A 26,111-nucleotide genomic window follows, 5' to 3' on the forward strand; every position below is an offset into this window, starting at 1 on the left:
AGGGCCCATCTATATACCGGAAGAATGCAAAGTTCCTGTAATCATGGCTGCACAGGTAAAAGATACAGTCTCCAAGCCAAGAACACAGCATCCATGGGATATGACAACATCCCAGGCTGCGTTCTACATGAACTACAGAATGAACTGGCACCCCACCTAAGTACCATGTTCAATCATAGCCTCACCTCAGGCTTTTTGCCCACTGAATGGCGCACAGTAACAGTTATCCCACTCCACAAAGGGGGAGCCACCACACACCCCTGGAACTACTGCCCCATTAGCCTGATGAGCCTGGTCTGCAAGGCTATGGAACGTATCATCATGGAACTTATAAACAATGACATTGGTAATCTCCAAACTCTGGACCCTACCCTGTTCAGGTTTGTAAAAGACAGATCATGTCTCCAAAACCAGATAGACTTCTTTGAAGCAATCACCAAAGCTGAAGATAAGGGTAAGGTGATTCACACAGCCTATCTAGATCTCGCCAAGGCTTTTGTCACCAACCCCCAATCTGGAATTATAGATAAACTCACAAAACTAGGTATAAATCCCTATGTCACAAGATGGGTTGCCAACTGCCTCACTGACAGAACCCACACTGTGAAAGTAGCAGACTTTAAATCCAACTTCAGACCAGTGACAAGTGGAGTACCACAGGGTTCAGTCCTATGTCCTCTCCTGTTTGGTATCTACTTCTCTGAAGCACAGGCAAAAGAGGTCTTTGGCTAACAAAGTTCGCAGATGTCTGCAAACTAGGAGCCATAATCAAAACTCCTAACGATGTGTACATCCTACAAAAGGGCCTCACTGAGATGGATGCCTGGTGTCAAAGCCATGACCTCAAGCTCAATGCCAAAAAGTGTATTGTCGTCCCTTTTTGTATAAACTCTGTACCCATGAACTACCACATAGACGATAGTCTAGTTAACACCGAAAGTGTGATAACAGACCTTGGGACACAGGTGGACAGTAGTCTCTCCTTTGATAATCACATCGCCACAGTAGTCAGGAAATCCTTCTATGTGGAACACCTCATCACAAAAGGTTTCTCATCCAGGGAAAAAAGAGGTCATTATTCCCCTCTAGTCATCACTCATTAGACCTATTATAGAGTACAATGCCCCTTTTGGTATGTACCTCACAAGACATCTACAACAACTGGAAAGGCTGCAGAAATACCTCACAAAGAGGATTACCAACCTCAAACAGATGCCCTATGCAGACCATCTCAAAAAACTCCAGTTTTACTCTATTACATATCGCCTACTCAGAGGCGATCTCTGCCTAACATATAAAGCTATGTCAAACCCAGAGCTGTTGGACATGCTCCACTTAAAGAAATCCCAATCCCTCCGAGCTACACACTCTAGGGACCTCAACCTTGTCACCATAATAAACAGAACATGCTGGAGGGATAGATTCCTGCCAGAGAGACTTCCCACATTCTGGAACAAACTACCTATCTATATCAAACAAAGCTCCTCATTAGCACTCCTCAAGAAAAATCTTGATGATTGGATGGGAAATGGAAAATTCACTCCAGGGATCTCTTCTGTGGCTCTGCTCAACAGGGGCACAGGAAAATAATTTTCTTGGGTGGCGAAAGCCAGAGTATCTTTTTGGCTAGGCTTAAATAGGCCTTGATGATTGGATGGGAGATAAGAAATTCACCCCGGGGATCACTTCTCTGGCTCTGCTTGACAGGGGCACAGGAACATAATTTTCTTGGGTGGCAAACGCCAGGGTACCATTTGGTTAGGCTTATATAGGCCCTAGGGCCAATAGCCTAGTACCTACCTATGAACCTATTGCAGGGCAGACATGTTTGACTGTGGGGGGGGTACCTAATTGTACAAGACGTATGTTGTTTGTGGCCTCTCAACCCCAGGTGCATGTGGACATATATGTTTATGTTATGTTCCCATTGTTATCTACAGATGTATGTCCATATATACCTATGTAAATATATATATCTGCTTACTTATATTTAACTTGTTGTATATATGTAGACATATAGATGCAGACATATATATCTATAGATGTATGCATCTGCATGTATATATGTTTACATTTATATACATATATATTATATATATATATATATATATATATAGAGAGAGAGAGAGAGAGAGATGTAGATATAGATATAATATAGAAATATATATATATATATATATATATATATATATATATATATATATATATATATATATTATATCTATATCTACATATATATATATATTTAGAAAATATCTATATACACACACTAACACACACATACACACACACACACACACACACACACACACACACACACACACACACACACACACACACACACACACAGACACATGTTGAAATACATTCCTGTACTGTTGAATGACTTGGTTGGATGATATGTTTGTGAAAGCATCAGGCTTATGTATATCTGACATGGCTTAGTGGTAAACCAAATTGGCTATGGTGTGCAGGGTCCTGACTTTGAGTCTTGCAGAGGCTATTTATTTTGTTGTTGTGCAGAACAAGGGCCATTGGATGCAGAGTAATTAAGGCACTTCTGAGCAGTTGTAAGTGGGTTTGCATGGGATTGCATGGAGGTAAGCACTGCTAACTTCTGGTTACAGTTTCTTACACTCAGTTAGCTTCTAAATTGCTTAACCTGCGTAGGCATTGCTTAGCCCTACGCAAACAGGTGTAAGCCCACTTACTGCTGCTTAAAAGTGCTTACTCCCAGTTACCCCAGCGCTAATTTCTTTAAAAGAAAAGAAAAAAGGGTTGATAGGAAAGTGGTGAAAAAGAGGCACAAAGAGGGAAAGACAGTAGGAAAAATAGCTAGAGATGTGCAGGGAGGGTGTAGAGAAGGTCCATAGCTGCCCATTTTTTCTACAGCAACATATACACTGAGTTTGGAGGTAGATTTGGACACTCAAACTCCTGAGAGAGGTGTGAGGACAACAATAATATGTTGTGATGCCAATTAGACCTGATTACATGTGTCCAGTGGACATGTGCGCAAAATGGACAGCTATGTAATGGGCGTGATTTTTTTTTTTGGGAACAGATTGCCCTTTTTTACTTTTTTTAAGGTGAGAGTGGGGTGTTGGGAAAAGGTAGTAGGTATATGTGGGGAGGTAGGTTGGGTAGGTTAACAGACAAGACAAACAAGACGCATACAGGGGCAGTATATGACACATGTGAGAGGTAAACACCTTCATGGGGAGGGGTGTTGGGAAATCGCAAGCCCATGAGCCACCAAGTGGAAACAGTGGGACTGAGGTCCCCACCCATGGGCAGTCACCACTGCACCTTCACAGCCAAGATGGTGGGTGTGGTGAGGGCTTAGTTGCAGAGCTAGACTGATGCTCTAGTTGTGACATGCGGCTCTCGAGCTGGTGTAGAATATCACCAAGCTGCTGGTTGAGCTCTCTATGCACCGTGACCCAGACCTGGCGACGGGTGACAGGTATCAGTCCTTGCCCACTCCCAGAGGGAGCCAACGGATGAGGAGGTCCCAGGTTGGTCCCAGACATGCTGGTGCCCAGTGCAATGGCTAGCTGAGGTGGGACAAGAGGGTCCACTGGTACTGGCCTTCCCAAACATGCTATAGTGTTTAGAATTTATCATCATATGTGGGTTAGTAATAGTCAACATATTCCAGGGTTAGATATAACAGCATGCATTGATATTCCCATTAACCCAGACAACAGATATGAAACAGTTGCATAGCAAAAGAACACATGCATATACCACAGTGGTAATAACTACAGCATGCAGGTACATTGATGGCACTATGCCATCAATGTTGGAATAATTCAATATACCACATGCATGGAATAAATATAAATATTTATTAACCAATAAGGCATAATCAGAACATTGGAGACATTACATACTGGTTGGGGTGGGTATGTAGTTTATTGTTGGAAATATGGTGGGAGGGAGAGAAAGATGTCAATTAACAACTAATATATTCCTGTAGTCCACATTACTTTCCTAGTCAGTGCTGTTTTCCGTACCTTACAAGTATTACTACACTATGCTCTAGCCTTAGTTTGGTAGTGATATGGCTGTTGTCATTGTTATACATGAAATGGTTTTACCTGCAGTATACACCTCTTAACCGGTATACCTGTGTAGGAAATGTTTGTTAACGCTGTTTCTACACATACTCCCAGATTCCAGGTTGATGTTGTGCACATAGCTATCCAGCTCTTTCTGCACAGACTCTGGCCATGGCTTGACCACATGCAGGTGTACCGGGACATATCTAGACTATTGCCCTCTTCAACCTTTATTGACATGACATGCTTTCCTACACAGTTATATTATGTAGCTCAGTATGGGTGATGTTGATCAGTGATACTTTATTATTAAGAGAAACTGCAACACTCACTATTCCCTACAATACCAGAGTAACCAGTACCAGTACAGGCTATGAAGGGTTTTATTTCTCAGCACAGTGTTCATATCTGACGTACCTGTGGGAGCAATGATTGTTAGCATTACCTGATTGTTGCCACACAATGTTCCAGATTACACATTAGTATTATGCACATACATCTCACTCTGTGACTGCACACACTCTGGTCACAGCTTGACAACATGGGGGTGTAGATAGGACATTCTTGGCTTATTACTCTCCTTACAGTTTCAGGAGTTGTGACAGTGACAGGTTTCCTCTCATAGATATTTGACAATCACTTGTATTCCCTGTTGGCTGGCTGGACATCTGAAATCATCCCACAGACTTCCCAGGGGGACAGGCAGCAGATATGGGCTCATATACTGGAGATCATGGTCTTATCTGTACAGTTGTGGGGTATGATTCTGTATGCAGCCTACTTCCACTCCCAGGATTGAGACCATGGCTGTGTCTGCTACAACTTACAGACTGTCCATCAGAGTTGTGTGTGCTATATAGATATTGCTGTATATCTCCTATCTGCTTTCCGTCTTATAATTCTCCTGTGCTTTGGCATTCTGACCTTGTATTACAACACCGTTATACAGATATCCTAGACAGTTATATTTTGTAGGACAGTGTGGGTAACAGTGATGACTATTACCTCATTATTCAGAGCAACTGCATCAGTTATAGTGCCTTACAATACCAATGTAAACAGTACTAGTATAGGGTAATATTCTTGTATTTCTGGGTACAGTGTTTGGTATCCGACAGACCTGTGGGAGAACTTTTTGTTAGCACTCCCTGAATGTTGCCATACATAGTACCAGATTACATATTACTAATATGCACATACATCTCACTCTGTTACTGTACACACTCTGGCCACAGCTTGACAACAAGCGGGTGTAAATGGGAGATACGTGGCTTCTTACTCTCATATTGTTTTAGGGAGTTGCTAGTGTGACAGCTTTGTTCTCATAGATGTGTCAATCAGCTGTATTTTCTGTTTGCTGCCTATACCTCTGGGATCATTTCACTGATTTCCCAGGGGGACAGGTTGACAGGCAGCAGATATGGGCCACTTTACTGAACATTCTGGACACATCACTACAGTTGTGGGGTATGATTCTGTATATAGACTACTCCCACTGCGAGATTCGAGCCATGGCTGTGTGAGCTAAACATATAACAGTTCACATCTCAGTTGCATGTGCTATTTGGGTTTTGTTGTCTGCCTTTTCCCTGTTTTCTATGTGTCTCTCAGTTGTACTAAATGGCCTCTGGGGATTACAACAGTCATATACAGGCATTCCTACACATTATATTTATGGTGCACAGTGTTCCTCCCTGGGGAATGTAGACACAGACAATGTTTGCATTTTTGTTTTTGTTAATTTGTAGTTTTGAGATAAGAATTTCAGCACTATTGAACTGGGGTGGTTGTTGGGTGTCTATGCTGACAGATAGGGTAGACTTGTAAAGTATGGCTACCCCACCACCCTTTCTGGTGGTACGGTCTAGTCAAAACATACTATACCCTGGTGGCAGAATTTCATGGTCCTTGGGGGCAGGCTTCAGACACGTTTCTGTTAGGCATAATATATCTGGGGAAATGAATGGCTAAGAGGGCATGCAGGTGCTGAGTTTTGTTATTTATGCTCCTAATGTTTATATGGCAGGCCAGCAGTAAGCTAGGAGGTTTATTTGTTGGAGCTATGGTAGTAGGGGATATAGTAGGGGGATTAGGGCCAACAGGTGGGGATGGACCAGGGTTTGGGTGGATGTCGCCATCCTTTGTGAGGTTGTAGTGTATCCTGAGTATGAGTTTTAAGATTTTATTTATTTTAGCTGTTATTATTTAGTTATTATTATTTAGATTTTAGTTATTGCTCATTCTAGCTATTTATAGCAATTTTATTGTATACTGCATACTTGTACTGTATTTCATAGCTATTGGCTCACTTGTGGTAAACATTTCTGTAGTGTTTTGTCTCACCTATTGGCATCTTGTCTTTATACCTGCTGGCTTTGCAGTTGCCTGCCCCTACTCCAAATTTGATCTTGGACACTCCTCCCAGTCTGGTGACATTAGCTCATTCTACCTAATACAGAGAGAACATCTGAGAAGGCCAACCCACTTAGCGTATTTCCTTCTGTTCCTCCCTTCTTTTTTTAAAAACAAAATAAAATTGTTTGAATATCCTTGTGTTCTGACTGTGCTTCTCAAATATTTTGGAAATAGAGTATATTCTAGTGTGTTTATTAAAACTGTATTTGCCTTAATATTGCTACAATTCAAGTGGTCTAAGTTGCACTGCATCTGAATTGTTTTAGTGTGTTTTAGCTGCTTTTCTGTATTTATAGACTTTTCTGTATATGTAGATTAGCTACTTATTCGACTGTATTACTGACTCTTAAATTGTTTTTTCAGTTATGCACTTACCTTGCTTCATTTAAAAAGTTTTAAATTGCTAATTTTGTAGCGTTTTAGCTGTATTTACTGTTCATGGCTACACACTCAAGTGTGTTAGCCTTTTCTGTGTTCATTTAGTGTATTATTGGACTGTTTAGTCTGTTTTAACAAAAAAAAAATACTATTTTGTTTGCTCGTTTCCAGCCTTTCCTAGCTAGTATAGTCCAGAACCCAGGCTTTGCTGGTTTCAGGACTTTATTTTCTGTGTTCAGAGTTTCCCGACCTTGCTGTGGTAGAGGGAAGTCCTACTGCTTACCAGTGGGAATGGTGAGCATTGTACTGCCTGTCTAACATTAGAGGAGTGGTTTCCAGCTCTGAAATTGTAATTGTAGCCATTTTGGGCTGATTTCAATCCCTTTCAACTTTCTGGCTTAAAAACGTGTGTGTTTGTGCATTTTTCACATCATGCAGCACTGTGGGGCTACGGTTAAACTATTCCAGGTGGCAGAAAGTCTGCTCTTCAAATTTTCCCTTAGAACTAGCTGATTTCTCAGTAGTAGCACTAAAATATGAACCCCTGTGACTAGCACTTGCTCTAGAACCTGCTGGAAAGCACTTGGAAGCCTTAAACTGATACAAGCACTCAGGTCTCCTTGTTAATAAGGAGAAATTAATCGTAGGCACTAAGCCTATGATTGCAAAGTACCTTGCAAAGGCAAGGGAAAACAGTTCTTGTACTTTACAAAAAAGCGCCTAAACAGGCATGTCCAAGGGTCAGCTTTTGGTGATTTCTCCTGTCCAGCTGGTGAATCTGGGCATACTGAGGCAATGCAGCAACTGCCTCATATACACAGACAACCATCTCCTCCTACCACCCAACACTACAACCTGCAAGAGATGCACTTACATAGCCAAATTGGAAGCAAAGCTCTCTCCAGCCAAGATTGTGCTAGACAGTCAAGAGGAGAAGGTTAACATCTGCACTACACCTCAAGCAACATATAGCCCTTCAAAACCTATACCATCAACACCCACACATAGCAACACTAAACCCACATATGTGGAGGCCCTTAATATTAACCTGCCCAAGCAACAAGGACCTCCGAAGCTGAAACACAAACAAACACCAGTCACAAACAAAGTGACACATAGCTCACAACACCAGTGTGCCACCCAACAACAGCCCTTAAAGCAAGACAACGTACCCAACACTTTTAGTCATAGGTGACTCTATAGTCAGGCACACTGATGTCCCACTCACCAGGTTGAACAAGGAAAAAAATACAATAAGCTGCCTGTCAGGTGCCAGGATCTGCCGCAGAAAGCATGCACTCAAATCACTTCACAAGTACAAACACGACTCTGTCATTGTCCATGTTTGAGTGAATGACTTGAGATTTACCTCCCTGGACTATATGAAAAGAGACATGGAAGAGCTCTCGGATCACGTGGCCCAAGCAGGTATGACCCTAGCCCTGAGTAGCATCCTGCCTTTGCCCAGAATGATACCACAGTATGACAAAATGATTGACTTCAACAATTGGCTAAGCTTTGGGTGTCATTCAAAGGGGATCCAGTATCTGTCTGCCTGGGACGACATGATCGACAAACCACAATGCTTTGCTAGAGATGGTCTGCACCTGTCACCCCTGGGATTCGGGTTACTGGCTAAAGTTCTTGCGACCCCTATAGTGCCTTTTTTAGGCAAGGTTCAAAGGACAAAACCACCACTGTAACAGATACAAGCATGCAAAATCTGAAGGTAATGCTACTCAATGCTAGAAGCCTAAACCTCAAAATGCACTCTCTCGAAGCACTCCTAAAAATGGAGAACATCAATATCTGTGCAGTAACTGAGATCTGGTTCAAGGCTCCAGAGAGCACCCCTGCAATACCAGGCTACAACTCTTACCACACTTTTCAGCTACCAAACCAAGACCAAAACACTAAAGGTGGAGGAGTGTCCCTATTCACCAAGGATATTCACACCTCCAGGCTAGTTGCCCAGCACAATCCATCTGAAATTTTCCAGGTGCAACTAACACTAGGTAAGACTGCAATCCAAATTGCAGCTTGCTACAGATCCCCTGCCATGCCCCAAGATTCACACTATACCTTTCTAAACATACTCAAAAATATTAAGATACAACCAAACACCCTAATGCTGGGTGATTTCAACTACCCTGCCATTAACTGGGAAAACTACTCATGTACCAACACCTTTTCCCAATGGTTCATGGAATTCATAAATTCCAACGCCCTGGATCAACTAATCCATTGTCCCACCAGGGGCTCCAATATCCTAGACCTGGTCATTACCAACATGGGAGATAGATGCTCCACACCAGTGGTCACCCCCTCATTGGTCAGGTCTGACCATAAGCAAATCACCCTTGACATCCACATCCCCCCCACCTCTCAGTAAGGAAACCTCTGTAAAAAAACTTCTCCAAAGCCAACTTCATGCCACTCAAGTCAGAAGTGACAAACTTCATGACACCCATGCCGACAGGAGCTGAAAGTTCGACTGCTGAATCCTACACTAAGGCACTGTACAAGCACATCCTCTCATGCATGAATTGTGCCATCCCGAATAGAACCAAGATGCTCTCCTCCAAAAAAAGGAAGCAAATCTGGTGATCCCCTGCCGTAAACAAACTATACAACAAAAGAAAGAAACTGTTGCAGAAAAGAGGAACATCCCAGGATGCAAAAAACTCCCTTACCAGCCTCAAGTAAGAAGCTGAAATCCCTCATTAAATCCTCCAAAGCTAGTTATGAAAATAAAATTGCCAAAGATTCCAAAGACAACCACAAGGCATTCTATAGGTATGTCAAGAATCTAAATGGAAATGCTCAGAGATGTTCTGAGCTACAACAGAATGGCATTAAATATACTGATCCCAAGGATATTGCCAATATCCTGTCAGATCGATTTAGTGCCAACTTCACCCCCTAAAGGGCCCATCTCAATACCAAAAGATTGTCAAATTCCGGTAATCACAGCCACACAGGTAGAAACCGCACTCTCCAAAGCTAAGAATACAGCATCCATGAGACCAGATGATATCCTGGGCTGTGTACTACATGAACTACAAAATGAACTGGCACCTCACCTAAGTGTCATGTTTAATCATAGCCTCACCGCAGGCTTCATGCCCACTGAGTGGCGCACAGTTACAGTTATCCCACTCCACAAGGGGGGATCCACCTTGGATCCCGGGAACTACCGCCTGATCAGTCTAATGAGCCTGATCTGCAAGGGTATGGAATGCATTATCATGGAACTTATAGACATTGGCAATCTTAAAACACTGGATCACACCCAGTTTGGGTTCATGAAGGGCAGATTTTGTCTGCTGAACTTGATTGACTTCTTTGTATCAATCTCCAGAGCAGTGGACAAGGGTAAGGCGGGCCACACAGTCTATCTGGACCTCGTCAAGGCCTTTGACACCATCCCCCACTCTGGAATCATAGATAAACTTACTAAGCTTGGCATAAATTCCTACATCACTCGATGACTTGCCAACTGGCTTACTGAAAGAACCCAGACTGTAAAAGTAGCCAACTCCAAATCCAGCTCCAGACAAGTGACAAGTGGAGTACCTCAGGGTTCAGTCCTGGGACCGCTCTTGTTTGGCATCTACTTTTCTGAAGTACAGGCCAGCACTAAGGGACTCTGGCTAACAAAATTTGCAGATGACTGCAAACTGGGAGCCATTATTGAATCCCCAAATTATGTGGATATTTTACAAAAGGGTCTTACTGAAACAGATGCTTGCTGCCAGAGCCATGGGCTCAAGCTTAATGCCAAGAAAGGTTTAGTTATCCCCTTTGAGAAAAAAACATGTACCCATGAATTATCACATAGGTGGAAGTACACTAAACACTGAAAGTGTGATGAGAGACTTAGGGACACAGGTGGACAGTGGTCTTATCTTCGATAAACACATCACCACAACTTTCAGAAAATCCTTCTATGTGGCACACCTCATCAGTAAGGGCTTTTCATCCAGAAAAAAGGAAGTCATTGTCCTACTGTACTCATCCCTCATTAGACCCATTATAGAGTACAATGCCCCATTTGGTATGTACCTCACAAGACACCTGCAACAGGTCGAAAGGCCGCAGAAATACCTCACTAAAAGAATCACAGGCCTAAAGCAGATGCCCTATGCTGACTGTCTAAAAAAACTCCAGATATACTCTGTGGCATATCGTCTACTCAGAGGCGATCTCTGCTTAACATACAAGGCCATGTCAAACCCTGAGCTGTTGGATATGCTCCACTTAAAGAAATCCCAATCCCTCAGAGCCACATACTCCAGGGATCTAAACCTTGTCATCACAATGGACAAAACATGCTGGAGGGATAAGTTCCTGACCCAGTGGCTCCCCATACCCCGGAATAGACTGCACATACATGTCAAGCAGAGCACCTCTTTGGCCCTCTTCAAAAGGAACCTTGACGATTGGATAGGAGATAGGAAATTCACCCCAGGGATCACATCAGTCTCCCTGCTAGACAGGGGTCCAGGGAAGTAAATATTGTGGGAAGAAATATGCAGGGAATTGTTATGGCTAGGCTTGTAAAGGCCTTAGGGCTGATAGCCTAGTACCAACCTATGAAACTAATAAGGTGAATACTCTGCCCACTACATTGCTGCTTTGCTGCTTCATTTGCATATATCTTCCTTGTTATCCTCTTCAGCCATTTAAGCTGCATTAACAGTATCTAAGCGGTGGGCACACCCGTGCAGCTACAGTTAGCTTTAATCGGATTTAAAAAAAAAAAACAAGGGTTTGTTTATTTTATTTCTGTATACTTGCTGTTGTACATGAGGTGGACTGTTGGTGGGGATATGCAGACACCTATGGAGAGTCTCAATCATTTCTCAGCCCTTTCTGCTGTTCTTCATTGTGGGGGTGTGTATAGTCTGAAAGCTTTGCTCTCAGACACACCCCCTGCACTCTTACACACTTTGCATAAGATTAGGAGCTCAGGCAGCTTGCATCATTAATTTGCATGGCATGCTGCTGTCCTGCTCCTAAATGGCCTCCTCAATGCAGAACTAAGCTAGTCCTGCACGGAAGAATAGTAAATCCGGGGGTATGTTTGTGCACTGACAGTGATACCCTTTTGGTAGAATATTCACTTTTCTCCAGAGTTACACATATATATATATAAGAGAGAGAGAATTGATAAACACAGAGTAATGTTAGTAACATATAATCCTTGGAATTCAAAAACATGTTTTGCATTGTAATAAGGGATTTTGTATGCTATGCAGTGACATATGGAGTAGGTGAGATTCACAGACACACTATGCATAAAAGTGGAAGCCTGAAAGTTTTGTGGCCTGCATAATATACAAATGATGGTATAATGAATTGGCAATGAGAAACAGTATTTAAATGACAGCAAATATGGTTGCAAATGAGAGTAAACAATATGATAGAGCAATTCAGAAATGTATATATTTCTAGTCAAGAGATGCTAACTCCAGAATTGTTGATTGTAGATAATATTAGGAGTTATAGGAGACCAGACCATGAAAAGATGTATGGTGTAGCCACAAAACTAGCAAATGCCATGGGGTGTATTCACTGTCAGTAGTCACAGTGTTGCATGTCATCACTCTCTGTGGCATTGTGTCACCCACTTGTACTCAGTCATCCTTCCAAATTTAACATATCATGCCCTCACAACACTGAAATTCTGAATGGCTACTGTGGGGACAGAGGCACCATGCAGGAACTGAATGAGATATGTCACCCTTGTGTATAGATCTCTAGAATTTGTGAAGTATCTATCCCTTTGGACACCAAGGTATGCATATCTTTGAGAATACTAGTTATGTGGACCTTTCAGTGATCAATAGGAAGCATGATGGGTGTGTTTTACACATTTGCCTAAAGTATAGCCTAGAAGTTGTTAGTGCCAAGTTACAACATTTGGTAGATCATATAGGGTTTCCATTTACCACAGAGGAGAGAGCCAACACCAAGCTGGAATTTTACATCATAGTATTTTCCTTGAGATACTGGGGGACATAGCCTACCCCCAGATTGCAATAAAAGCCCTAGATGGGGAGCAGAGTAGAAAGGACGTCAAGGTTTGAACCTTTCAAACTGCTAAGTGGTCTGTAATGCACAAAGTATTATATACAATGTCTGCAGGCCATGCCTGCAGTGAGAGCTCCCACAAACGGTTCATGTGAAATGTATTAGGCAGGTTTGTGTAGAGTGAGTTCACACACGGATATCCTATTAGCAATGCTGGTTATGGTTTGGCACTAGATTTAATGACATCAACCAGACATTCCCAGACCACGGCAGATAATGGTTATAATTCTGCTCTATTACAGATCAGTGTCATTGCTCGTAGTGTGGTTGGCCTACTGAGGCCCACTTCTGCTGTCTTGATGTATCTATGAATGCCTTGCAGTGTGACCCTGGCACATGCCATAAAGTAGGCTTATGCTCAGTCTGTGCACTGTTACACTACACCACTATATGCAAGCAGTTACAGCAGGGCAGACAAATTCAGAAGGAGGAAGTGTAACACTTAACAGTGGATGTGGTATCTGATGAGGAGCTTTTGAAAGAGCATGTTGGAGTGACGGACTATGAGAGGTATAGGTAGTATGCCATAGCACTGGAAGTAGTGTCTAGTTCATAATTATTGATCAGAATAAAGTATTATACAGAATATTAAAACGCATGTTTGCAAACCTTCTCTCAATCTGTGCTCTACCATGCAAAGACTGACCATGCTACACATCACACATATGCTACCCAAGTAAAAAAAAAGTATAGACGGCAGGGAACAGTCATCATCCTATATATACAGCTGGGGAAATTCACAGTGTCACCTGTCATCAGTGGAAAAGAATGTATGTGTGTGTGTGTGTGTGTGTGTGTGTGTGTGTGTGTGTGTGTGTGTGTGTGTGTGGTGTGTTTGAGCAACATTTTTTAATATGTGTGCGTGCTTCTGTGTTTCTTTGTGTGTGTGTGTGTGTGTGTGTGTGTGTGTGTGTGTGTGTGTGTGCTTGTATGCATGTGTGTGTGTGTGTGTGTGTGTGTGTGTGTGTGTGTGTGTGTGTGTGTGTGTGTGTGTGTGTGTGTGTGTGTGTGTGTGTGTGTGTGTATGTGTCTTATGTCTTTGTGGGTTGGAGATGAAAATGTCTGACTGTTTGCTAACACATAGTCCAAGTAGGTGCCCTAGCACTGTGCCAGATTCTGGTAGAGAGGTCCAGATCACAACCAGGAGATGCATGCACAGACTCTGCATGCCTCCATTTAGTGAAGTGCCTCTGCTGGATAGTTCACAGCCATCATCCAAACCATGCTGAATTGATGATCTGTTCTATAACAGTATATGTACCATTCACCAAGTGTATCACCTAGTAATATCTGCAAAACAAGGACTCCTCACACACCCATGCCCTTAAAAAAATATGAAGTATTGTAATTGTTGTAGAACATAAAAAAATTATGATATAAATGATCAGTACAAGTGCATACTTTACGGAGAATTTTCAGATGAAGTTCGAAGGTTAGTAGCACGTGATATCAAATCTTTGAAAATACATTTACCTTTCCAAACAAAAGGGGCACTTCTGCTTTGCAGCCTTTCAGTGGCTCAGTTTATAGCTTCTTTGCAATCTTCTATTGTGAGATGAGGTCATGGCATAAACAGGAGCTTAAGTACACAGTTTCAAAGTTTCTTGTATGGCAGTCATGCTAAAGAGACACCAGATAGTGAATACTCCTGAATCACATTTTCTTGTAGGGTGCTTGAAGAGAACCCACAAGCAAGGTAGTCCATACAAGTTCATGAACTTTTCTGCAAACTACTACATTGCCGCTCTTTATCCTACACAACTACACACACACTCACACACACACACACACACACACACACACACACACACACACACACACACACACACACACACACACACACACACACACACACACATACACACACACACACGCTGCAGGTAGTGGAACCTGTGACACTGCACACATGCCTGTATATTATATTGTAGGTCCAGGTTGTAATGCAGTTAAGCAGGACTTTGTGACATGCCCTAATAAAATTCACAAAATCAAAAACCAAAGGCAAACTATTGAAAAGACAACAAGTGGCACAGTGCAAGCAAAACTAAAACTCTGGACCACAATTTCTGCACCAGCAACAAACAAAGTTTCAACGATTTTATTTGAAAATGAGCGCTTTTGGTAGAGATTATCTGATGAAGGTGGGGAGATTGCTCTCTACCGAAAGCGCTCATTTTCAAATAAAATCGTTGAAACTTTGTTTGTTGCTGGTGCAGAAATTGTGGTCCAGAGTTTTAGTTTTACATGCCCTAATAACACATTTCCTGCTTGCTTAAATATACATTGGCACACTGTTTTGATAGGCCTGATACGTATTAATGTGTGTTTTCCATACCCCCCCCCTCTCTCTCTTGCAACTTGTCCTTGTTTTTGTTGCAGCCCTTCATTTGTTTTATTTCTCTCCAGTTATGTTTCTATTTTGAGTGGCATCTGCCATGGCCGAGCTAGTGACATGGCCCATGTCACCATCCTGTTACTAGTCCCAGCCTTCTACTGTGGCCGCTCCTTGACTGCCTCCCATCCAGTGTACCGGGAGGGGTGGCAAATTGCCTCCCCAATAGTTATTGATGAGAGGAGAGCACCATTGTTCTCTGTGGTGGCACTGCCTAGGGTCTGCACTTTATAACATGTATGTTGCCTCCCTGCCATGCTTGTTGTACAATGTATCCCATCTCCAATGACCTTCCTTTGACTGTGTGTTGATAATTCCACTGTCATCCTCCTACATCCCGTTAGTCTTTGTCGCTGTTTCAAATTTGTTTGTATGCCCCTGCTTCTAAACCTCACCCACTTTCCTTCTCTTATGTTACCCTTACATCCTTCATCTTCTTTCTTTCTTACAAAAAAAAACAAATAAATAAATAAAAATTGTGTGCCTCTTCCTAAGGAAAAAAAAAGATCCCTTTTCTCCTTATCCCACTTGCAGTCCTTCCTCCTTGGTTTCCTTGTTTAGGTTCCTCTCCTTGTTATTTCCCTTTTCCTTCTTTGTTATTCACCCATTTCTAGCATTTTCCAAGGCCAAAATATACATGTAAACATTGCTGTAGTTCCTTTAATATGGCTTCAAGCTTTCTCATAGCATTGTTACACAGCCCGTGTGTACACAAGTAGGCATATACATTCGATTTGCGCAGCAATGCTCTTTATGCCTTTCCTAGCCACAACTGCAAACATCTATCTCCTTCTCCCTCTGTTGGGACTGGAAATTGGGTGGATATGTTTTATAATAAGTTGTGCTTTGGGCCACAACATTCCAACTAGTTAAATTATAATAGGCTTCCAGCCACATCATGCTACAAAGCATATCCACAGAAGCGTTAGGGCAATTGTACTTGGCAAGTCTCTGAATCCCAGGGAATTTTTCTGGAATTATGCACAGATCAGTATATTTGTCATTTGCTATTTTTTAATCAGGAAGTAAACCATCAGCTATGTAAGTGCTGTATATTATTTAACAGAGATTTTATAATGTTCTTTTAATGTGTATACCGAGATCCAAATTAAAAAAAATGAAGAAAGCGGCCATCTATTGGCCACCTCCTTCCATGTAGTTGTATAAAAGATTACATTTATACATGATTGTTTAAAGGTCTTAAATAGGAATTAAATTGTAAAACAACTGTAATGCCAGACCTCCAAAGATATTTTAAAAAATCTGCTTAATAGTAGAGCACAAATAGATATAAAAATGCCTAGAACAGCTTTTATGACGAGTAAAAAACATAGTTGGAATGCCAAGATCTTAATTGTGAATGCTTACAGAGGAATAACATAATTTTGCATGAAAGCAACTTGCTAATGTATTGGCAACGGTCCTAATTACAAATCTGAAGCATAATGTAAGCAAATACTAATGTTCTTGTTAATAAAGTTATTATTCAGATTCCACTAGATGGTGTTACTATAATTGCAAAACATTCCAGTCAGTATTTCATTTATCATAGTATACAGATGATAGCAAAGTTACAAAAGAACAGGGTGTCTCGTACAACTGCAAGCATAGTAGAGATGCAAGCAAAAAGCTTAAAAAAGAGCTTTGTAGCTGCAGTTGTAATTAGCTTCTCAGAGACACATGCAGACATCATTATCTACCCTCTAACACACAAATGGCAGGGCATGTTGTTGTTCAGAAACTGCTGCTCATGTGGAGAGCTAGTTAAACCTAAGCCATCCATGAAATAAAGGAGGAATTTGTGGTTGTGGAGAAAGAAGGCAAGTTTCTGCTGCCAAGGTAAAAGAGTACTCACACTGGGATAAAATAATTGCCCCAACAGGTTATTAAATTAGTAATGAATTATTTTATTTATTTATTTATTAGCTAGCATGGGTAAAACACTGACCAAAGTGGTTTATTCTCAGGCTCAGCTCCTGTACAAATATCTAGAGTAAAACAAAATAAAGTTTTTGAAGCCCTGCACAACATCAGTACAATATAAGTTTGTTTCAAATCAGATTCTGCCTGTCAAATGCATCTGTTTAAAGCATAAACCAGCAAAGAATTAAACACAGTTCTGATGTTTAGAAGTTTCCAAAGCACCTCTTCCCAAGGCTAATACGCTTCTCCAGCTTAAATCTATGAAAAAAATGAATAAAAACTATTAAACAGGCTACAGAAAATAAGATTAAATCCATTTGAGAAGTAGCAGACTGGTTTTATCTTCCTTGTTATTAAGAAGCATATTTAATAAGCTCATGGAAAATGTAAATCTCTGAGAATATATAACTAGTTTGTTTTAGAAAAAAGCTGTTTTCAAAGTAAGCAAATATATTGAATTGCTTACATTCATGTATAATTTTGTTCATCTATTTACACTTTTGACTTCAATTAATGAGGAAAGTTAGCAAGTAATGTATAAAATGAGTTTAAGAAAATATACAGATTATATTTTTGACTTATAGTCAGACTTTTATCTCTGGCATATATTTATTTCAACTGCTATTATGGTTTTTGAATAACATATGTGAGCAAAAACTAAAGTTCATTTAACTTGCCTTATCTATTTGAATTGTAGAGTGCTATTCAACATTTCTCATTTTCTGAATTTTCACAATGAAATGCATTGCTGCTCTAATCTGTAATGCTAAAATATGAAAATTGCTGTAAAGTGGAAAATCAGAACAATGGCACAGCTAAAATGAAATAAGGCACCATTGATGAGATTCAAACTGTCGTAATACTGTTTATTTAACATCATTTAGACTTTCTACTTAAAATGCTTGAAGCATGTATGCTTAAATTCCACAGTATAATGAAAGGCAGTTTTAGGCTTGAGAGTTATAGTGGAATGACAGCTCAAAAATCTGTGGCATTAGGTACAGTTTTCAATAATACTATATTTCTAGTAAAAATGTGCATGCTAACTAGACGAGCAATCAGCATGTCCATTATAAACTGAGCATACCCAACTGGGACAAGTCAGATGACACCAAGATAAAAGAGAACATCAACCTGTTCACATCCTAAAAACTTTCCTATCTTGCATTTATATCTTCCGTTTTTGTTAGTACTATTAGCTTCTAAGAGGGGGAAGACCTGAATGCATGGCATGGAAAGCTTTAAAAAGCAACTGGTTTGGACATATTGATATCTGCATTTCACTAATGTACTTAGTTCAAGCATGTGTATGTACATGCCATAGACATGTGCAGTACATTAGTTAGACATCCAGCAGCTAGGAAAAGAAACACCAGCAAAGTAAGTCTCATTATGCGGTTACATTATATAACAAAGGTAAGCAGTTTGTTTCTTAAAAAATGTCATTGTATAATAGAAATAATTGGCTCCTACCTGTCAATAATACAGGATTTACCCATGATTGTCTCTGTTTAATCACTCTGGCTTTGCACTCATGATGAAGCCATGTCAACTATGGTTAAATTCTGCATTACCCATACTCAATCTTAAATTATTTCTGTACTGCTAGTAACATTCTGCCTCACAAGCACCATCATCTGTATGTTGCAATAATGGTAAATGTCAGCATTTCAGTTTGCATTGAAAGAAGTTTTCTTATAAAATAAGAACATATTTGGCAAATTCATAAATAATGAATACGTTAACATTTATTTTACATAATACAGACATGAAAAAATGAAATAGTAGGGTCTATACCCTAGCATTCCTTTCTTGCTGACTCTGTAAACAATAATTCCTTGCTATGTATGCCAAAGCAATAAAATTCTCAAACCAGAAGGTTTAGTCCACCACATAAACTACCTTCCTTTCTTTCTTTTCCTTCTCTGTATATCATTCTTTGCCAGAGGGATGAGGATACTGCTTAAGATTATGTTCAGATCTTAAATGACACGTTCACTCTGTGAATATGATTTAGTTGGGTGCAGCTGTCCATATATTAACAAATTCATATGATTTGCAAGACTTACCCTGGAATTCATTAACAACAGTGCATGTGCTGAACTATGCCTACATGATGTAAATGTGTGATCAGGATGGGCAGCAACAATAATCAAATATACATGCTACTTATTGCATCTACATGGTTGCAGGCAGCTTTTCATGGCCAACAATAGTGTTCACGGCCATGGAAAGGTGTTAACAACAACAAGCATGCAGTGTAAACAAAACGGATCACATATAAGCAGTGCTGTAGCCCAGACATTTTAAGGGAAAGTACGTGAAAACAATACAGAACCAGGAAAAGTGAAATGGTTGAATTGTTGCACAAAATATGTTATAATGATTTATTGATGTTGAAGAGGGGAAATGTTTAAAGTGTACTATATCCTGCAGGCAAATGTGATGAAAGTGTATAAGAAAAATTTCTGACATAACACCTGCAATATTAATATAATAGTGATTAATATGAACGTCAGTCCTGTAGTTAAGCACATAAATAATAGCTGACATGCTAATAAAGGATGTGAGAGGGACATATAGCTGCAGTGTTAGAAAGAGGAGTGAAAATGCGATATACATATTAATGAAATGCTGACATGAGAGAACAGGTAAAGAGCAGAAGATACTTTAATGGATGATTGCATAGGTGTATATGCAGAGAATTTATGTATGCAAGCTGACAGCACTGCTGTATTATCCATCTCAACATGTATGCAAAGAACAAAAGGACCTTACAGCTGGAATGTCAGGTAATTCATAAATGAATGTGTTTATGCAAAGAAATGACAGTTGCACCAAAAGGAAAGGGGTTTATCACATGTAAGCATCTAACTGATGAACAAGCACTGTATGGTTATGTAAATGCTGCATGCCTAAATAGCAACAAACATAGATAAGTGACCAATGACATGACAGAATGGATGACATTCAGGAGTCCAGTTTTGTCATTGCTGAATTACAAACATGTCTGACATAGTAATACTGGGCATGCTCACATGCAATTACAGGGAAACAGTACGATAGCAGCATTCAACAGCAGTGACACAACAGAAGGTTTTATACCAGAAGACCAATCACATTTTCTGATTGTCTCACAGCATGCCATACTATAAGACATGTTTATGGAATCACATATCTGCCATTAAGCTGTATAGTGCAACAACTGCAGTATTAAACACGTGCATGGAGGAAGTTGTGCAATACAGAGTATAACTATCTTGTGAATAGGTAATACATATGAGCAAGGAATGACATAAGAAACATTTGCATCATGTCATTTTCAAGCACGTGCCCGAACAGATATCAGAGAGAGATGCATAATAATCGTGGGATCCACAGACATATGCACATCAGCCATGTAAAGAAGAATACCATGGAAGAGAGTATAGCACTATCATACCATATAAGGTGCATTGTTTACCTTCCTGGTATGACACTGCCTGAAAAAAGCTGGCTCTTTGAGTGTGCATAAGCCACTTTTGTCTGACACATTTATCCGACAGAAAAATGTTACCTTATTTATACTCCTGCCTATTGTACAAGGCTTTTTCTAGACTCCTGCATTGACAACAAGAGCCACATCAGATAGCAAGGGAATCTGTCACAAATAACTGTTATGAATGCGTGTGTCAACACAGGAGGCATGATATTATATGAACAATCAGATTTACTCAAAACGCCAGAAACAAGCTACACATGTTACTGTCTACACAGCACTGAGCATTACAATATGACTGATTTTCTTTGACAAGGAATATATTCAATATAATTTAATGAATATAATATGAACAATCTGATTTATTCACAATGCTGGAAAGGAGCTACACATTACTGTCCACACAAGACTGACCATTATAATATATCACAAACAACTCTGACCCAAAGAAAACCACCATTATAATATGCCTGCTTCTTTGACAAGGAAGCTGTTTCCATCATATCAGACACACACTGTCCCAGAGTTGAACACCTGTCTGTCTATGTAGATATGCTATAAAAGCCAGTACACAATGCACATGCCACAGGAGTACTCAAAACACCACATACCCAAATAAACATTTTGCTGCCATGCAATCACAACCTGTGATGCTAAATCATTGTCTAACATAGCCCTGATAACACATTTCACTGCCATGCAGTCACAACCTGCCATGATATATCATTGCCCAACATACAAATGAATATGAATAACTAGCTACAATGGTGTTTATGTCATATCAGTGCAGTCATATAATGTTGCACCTTTCAGAAATTGAACAGCAGGTGATGGGACTCTACTGACTAATGACATCTGCATTAACCACAAGTGCCACAGTAGAAGTCTTACAAATAGTGTAACAATCCACCTATGCTACCTTATTACATCATATGTATGTGGAGATAATCTGTAAGATGAAAGGGATTGTGGAGGACTCTAATTCTGTAAATAGATGCTTTATAACTGTGTCATGCATGTCATTAGTATAAGGCATAACAATGCTAAAAGACACTGAATGTGGATGTTGAACACATGAGCATTTAACAGCAGGCAATACACGATATTTGACAGAATGAAAGCACCACAGTAGAAACATCGGTACAGTTGTGGCATATGTGGTTATATGAAGGCATTACATCATATTCTGAAAGGGATATGTGTGCCTGCAGTTGCTGTAGTATGTGACCAACAGCAGCATGTTGTATCATTCTCTTCTACCAGAGAATAACACTTCCTACATATGTTAATTGAGGAACATGAAAGCAAATGTCATCATTACACTGAATACAAGTATTGGCATGTCACAAATTGTCAAAGCCTTTAGTAAGAGAGATCATCTATATGAGTACAAAGCAAATGTGCTTGACAACATTGTTAGTGACACGTACAGTCACAATAACACTGAAGCAGTGTAGTCTGAGCAGTAACAGATGGATTTCACTTAACTACCCAAGAACACAAGCTATTGCCTGAATTACAAGAGACACACAGACACACAACTATGTTGAAGTTCAACTGTGACAGTGTACAGTTAAATAGATGGCATCACCACTGTTTATTAGCTATTTATTTATGCTAAAACAGTCTGAAGTGTACAATAACACTGTACAGCTACACATCGTATATGCCTTTGCAGAATGACATAAACAGTTTGAGGGTGAAAGACACACAACTGGACTCCAACATCCTACATATGTAGTTGCATAATGTACAAAGCACACTATGAGAGTCATGCAACACAAAAGAATTTACACTCCAAATGCAACATGTTGCAGGTATGTTAGCAGTATGTAATCATTGTGTGGACAAAAAAGTTATTTTCCTTGCTGATGCTAGGATTTGCTAGTGTCAGAGAGTGGCACTGTCATTCAGTCTTATAATTACAAAGACACACAAAGGTGGTTGTAAGGTGGCCAGTGGCATATGACAGTAATAACTGTCATACTACTGAAGCAGTGATGAAATTGAATCACCTACCTATCCACTTACACCATCTATAGACAACATTGTCAGCAGCCAGCACCATAGGAGAATAATGACTGCAATTGAGCCATACAGCATCTATAAAGGGATGTCATCAGAGGTTTATTGCCAAGGAAATGTATCCAGTTACATTATTTTTACAGGCAATCAGGGCTTGTAAAGGTTGACACTACAAATGTGTGTAAAACAATTATGACTCCATTGACAGTAACACATATAGAAGTTTAGCACAAATGTATTTGAACATCCTACCTATATAGTTACATATTATACAGAATAGTGTAAGACACACAAGCACCACAGGACAAGTCTGACATTCAGATAGCTTCAGTTCACTTGCAAAACAAATGTTAAATAAAAACAAATAAAAATAAAATAATGACCTCATCAATGTATTGAACCAGGGGTGCAGGCAATCAATACAATGTTGCAATTATGTGCTCTTACTGATACCACACAGAATGCATGCCATTTGAAGAATTGAAATATTCTTCCCCTGCCCCCACTAAAAAAATCTTTGCATCACTTTCCCTCTAACACATTAAATGGTTGTTTGTAATCCATAACACTGTTCTCTGAAATATTAATTTACAAATTTTTGGACATAGCATTACCTAAAAAAGCAAAGTTTCCTTTATGTAATACATAGAAAATTGGAATCATTACAATACAAACAGTATGCATAGCTATACCCTTGTGTTGCAAAGAAGTTGTGAATGTGAAATGTGGGCTTAGGGGATGGGGTAGTTATAGTTATTTATCATTTTAAAACATGTATCACATGCTCACCTAATTGTAATCACCCTCATAAACACACACACACACACACACACACACACACACACACACACACACACACACACACACACATGCTTCCATGGTGAGCATTGAACCTCCTACCTATGTAGTTATGCAATCTAGAGTGCACTGTACTAGTCACAAGCACCACAGGAGAAGTCTTAATTTTAAGGGGAGAGAGAATGCACTTTTGTCAGGATGACCTCATTAGTGTGTTTCATACATGATGCTTCTGTACAAAGTTGAATAGGGGAGCTGTGAGAACATTTAAAAGTATTATTCTCAGGAGACATGAAAATATGACCAAGTCTTGCTTACAGTTTCTCTCTTACTCACACAAACTCTTCCTTGTTGGGCATTGAACCTCCTACATACTTAAGTTATACAGTAGGCTACACAATTTATACAGCAATTTTCTAGTCACAAGAGTCATGACAGAAGATGTATAATACATACGTATGTGAAACTGGATACTGGAATATTTGTAAAAAGCAATGCTTGGAAGAAAAATTACTGTGCATCACAGGTTGTACAAGAAATACACATGCATGCGCAGGACGATGTAGTAACTTCACTACGATTGTCACATGCAATGACATGCTTTTATAATGAGATCTAAATACCATCTATACTTTACATTTTGTTACTGTGAGGGACAATGACATGTTCCACATTATGGGATGACATACACAGTGAATGTTGCACATTAGTGAATTATTAATCAAGCATTGCTGTGACTTCATATTGGCATGATTGCATACTTGTACTATATCATAATTGCATTAGCAAGACAAACCTCCAAGTTGTACATAGGACAGTGCACCGTAGAATGACAGTGATGAATTATGTGAAAACAGGTTAACCAAGCTGGTAACACATTGCAAGTGTAAACACTGTATAGCAGCCATATACTTTAACAGAATGAATTAACTGAGTCAACATCACTCATAAATCATGATCATCTTTTGACAACAGTACTACAGACATACAAATACTGTGCAATATAAAACTGGAGTTCTGTGATTTTTTTTTTTTTTACTCTGAGTGCAGAAGTGCTAAGCTGATTCCTGCTGTTAATGTCAAAGTGTGACCACATGCATAATCCTTTCTTTAGGTGTTGATCTTTCAATGGCAATTAGCAGTAGTATACATTGCTCTGTGCCAGCTTCAGCACAAAGATTTGTACAAGGCAGCCTTCACAATAGGTAGCAGGCAGATTAGTGTAGCAGCAGGATAATGATGTATTAAGTAAAGATTTAGCCAACATTCACAGCCGCAAAAGTGAGACAAAACATCATGAAACATGTTGTCATCCACATGTACTTGAACATTTTTTGAATGCCGAGAAAACACATTCATGCCTACATATTATCTTAGCGCAACATGTAGAAAGTCATAATTGTGATAGTTACTATTTGAAAGTGGATTTCGGCAATATGAATGTATGTATCCATCTGTATTACCCTACTAACTACTATAATCTGTACATCTAACTTTTCACCTTGTTCAAAATTACATTAAACTGTATAAACATAGCTTAGCACTGTAGGGTGAAGTGAGAGAGAGTAATGCATATGAAGGCAACCGAATCCCAAGATATTGCCATAAGCTGTGTTCTTCCATTTAGCCTTCTTTGCATATGTTGCCTGGTACCAAACATTGCACGAATAGATAGGTGGAAGAATAATTATACAGAAGGAAGAAGATATACTGGCAGGGTGACACGGATGCAGGACAAAGTAGATTATCACAGAAAAAGGATAATGGTTGCTCACAACAATATGTAGCTAACAGGTACACCTAAATTAGTGAACCCAAACCAGTCAATAACACTTAGCTAATGGCAGAATTAGAACCCTTGAAATTATTCAAACATCTTTGTACACATTTGAGCATTAGCTCATCACACCACAAAGGAATCATTACTTCACAGCATTAATATAACTTAAACATACTAACAACTTATTGAAGAAAGAGGAGTGAACAGAGAGAGAGAGAGAGAGAGAGAGAGAGAGAGAGAGAGAGAGCTAGAGAGAGATGTCGAGAGGAATAGCAACATTATGTTTTGTGGGACATGTAGGAACATATGTATGGTGTTTTAGTCTTACTTATTAAATCCTCATTAATCAGCCATGCTCTGTACAATAAATTGATTGATACAGGTATGAATAATGGATGATAGAAAAGCTCACCCTGACTCTGCCACAACTTGCAGTGAGGGAAAGGTTAGTTTGTTTTTGTTTTCTTGTATTTTGTGTTGATTTATTGCCTTCTTCTATTTTGTATATTGTCATTAATTTTCTTTACACTATGTTTTACTTATGTTCTACTTTTAACTGCATATTTAAACTAGGACAGATACCACAGCTCTATCTCTTGTGAATCACACAGAAATTAAGTTCCCACCCTCCCACCCACAAAATTATCATTTTGTGAAAGCACTCTCCTTCAACTATTTAAATTAATTGGCCATCCCACTATATTCCATAGAACCATAATACAAAAGTGCCCACCCCTTCCAATCTATCTTACTCTTTTAAAA

The sequence above is a fragment of the Protopterus annectens genome, chromosome 4.part1 (genome assembly GCF_019279795.1).
Source record: "Protopterus annectens isolate FY-2018-M chromosome 4.part1, PAN1.0, whole genome shotgun sequence".
Classification (NCBI taxonomy): domain Eukaryota; kingdom Metazoa; phylum Chordata; order Ceratodontiformes; family Protopteridae; genus Protopterus; species Protopterus annectens.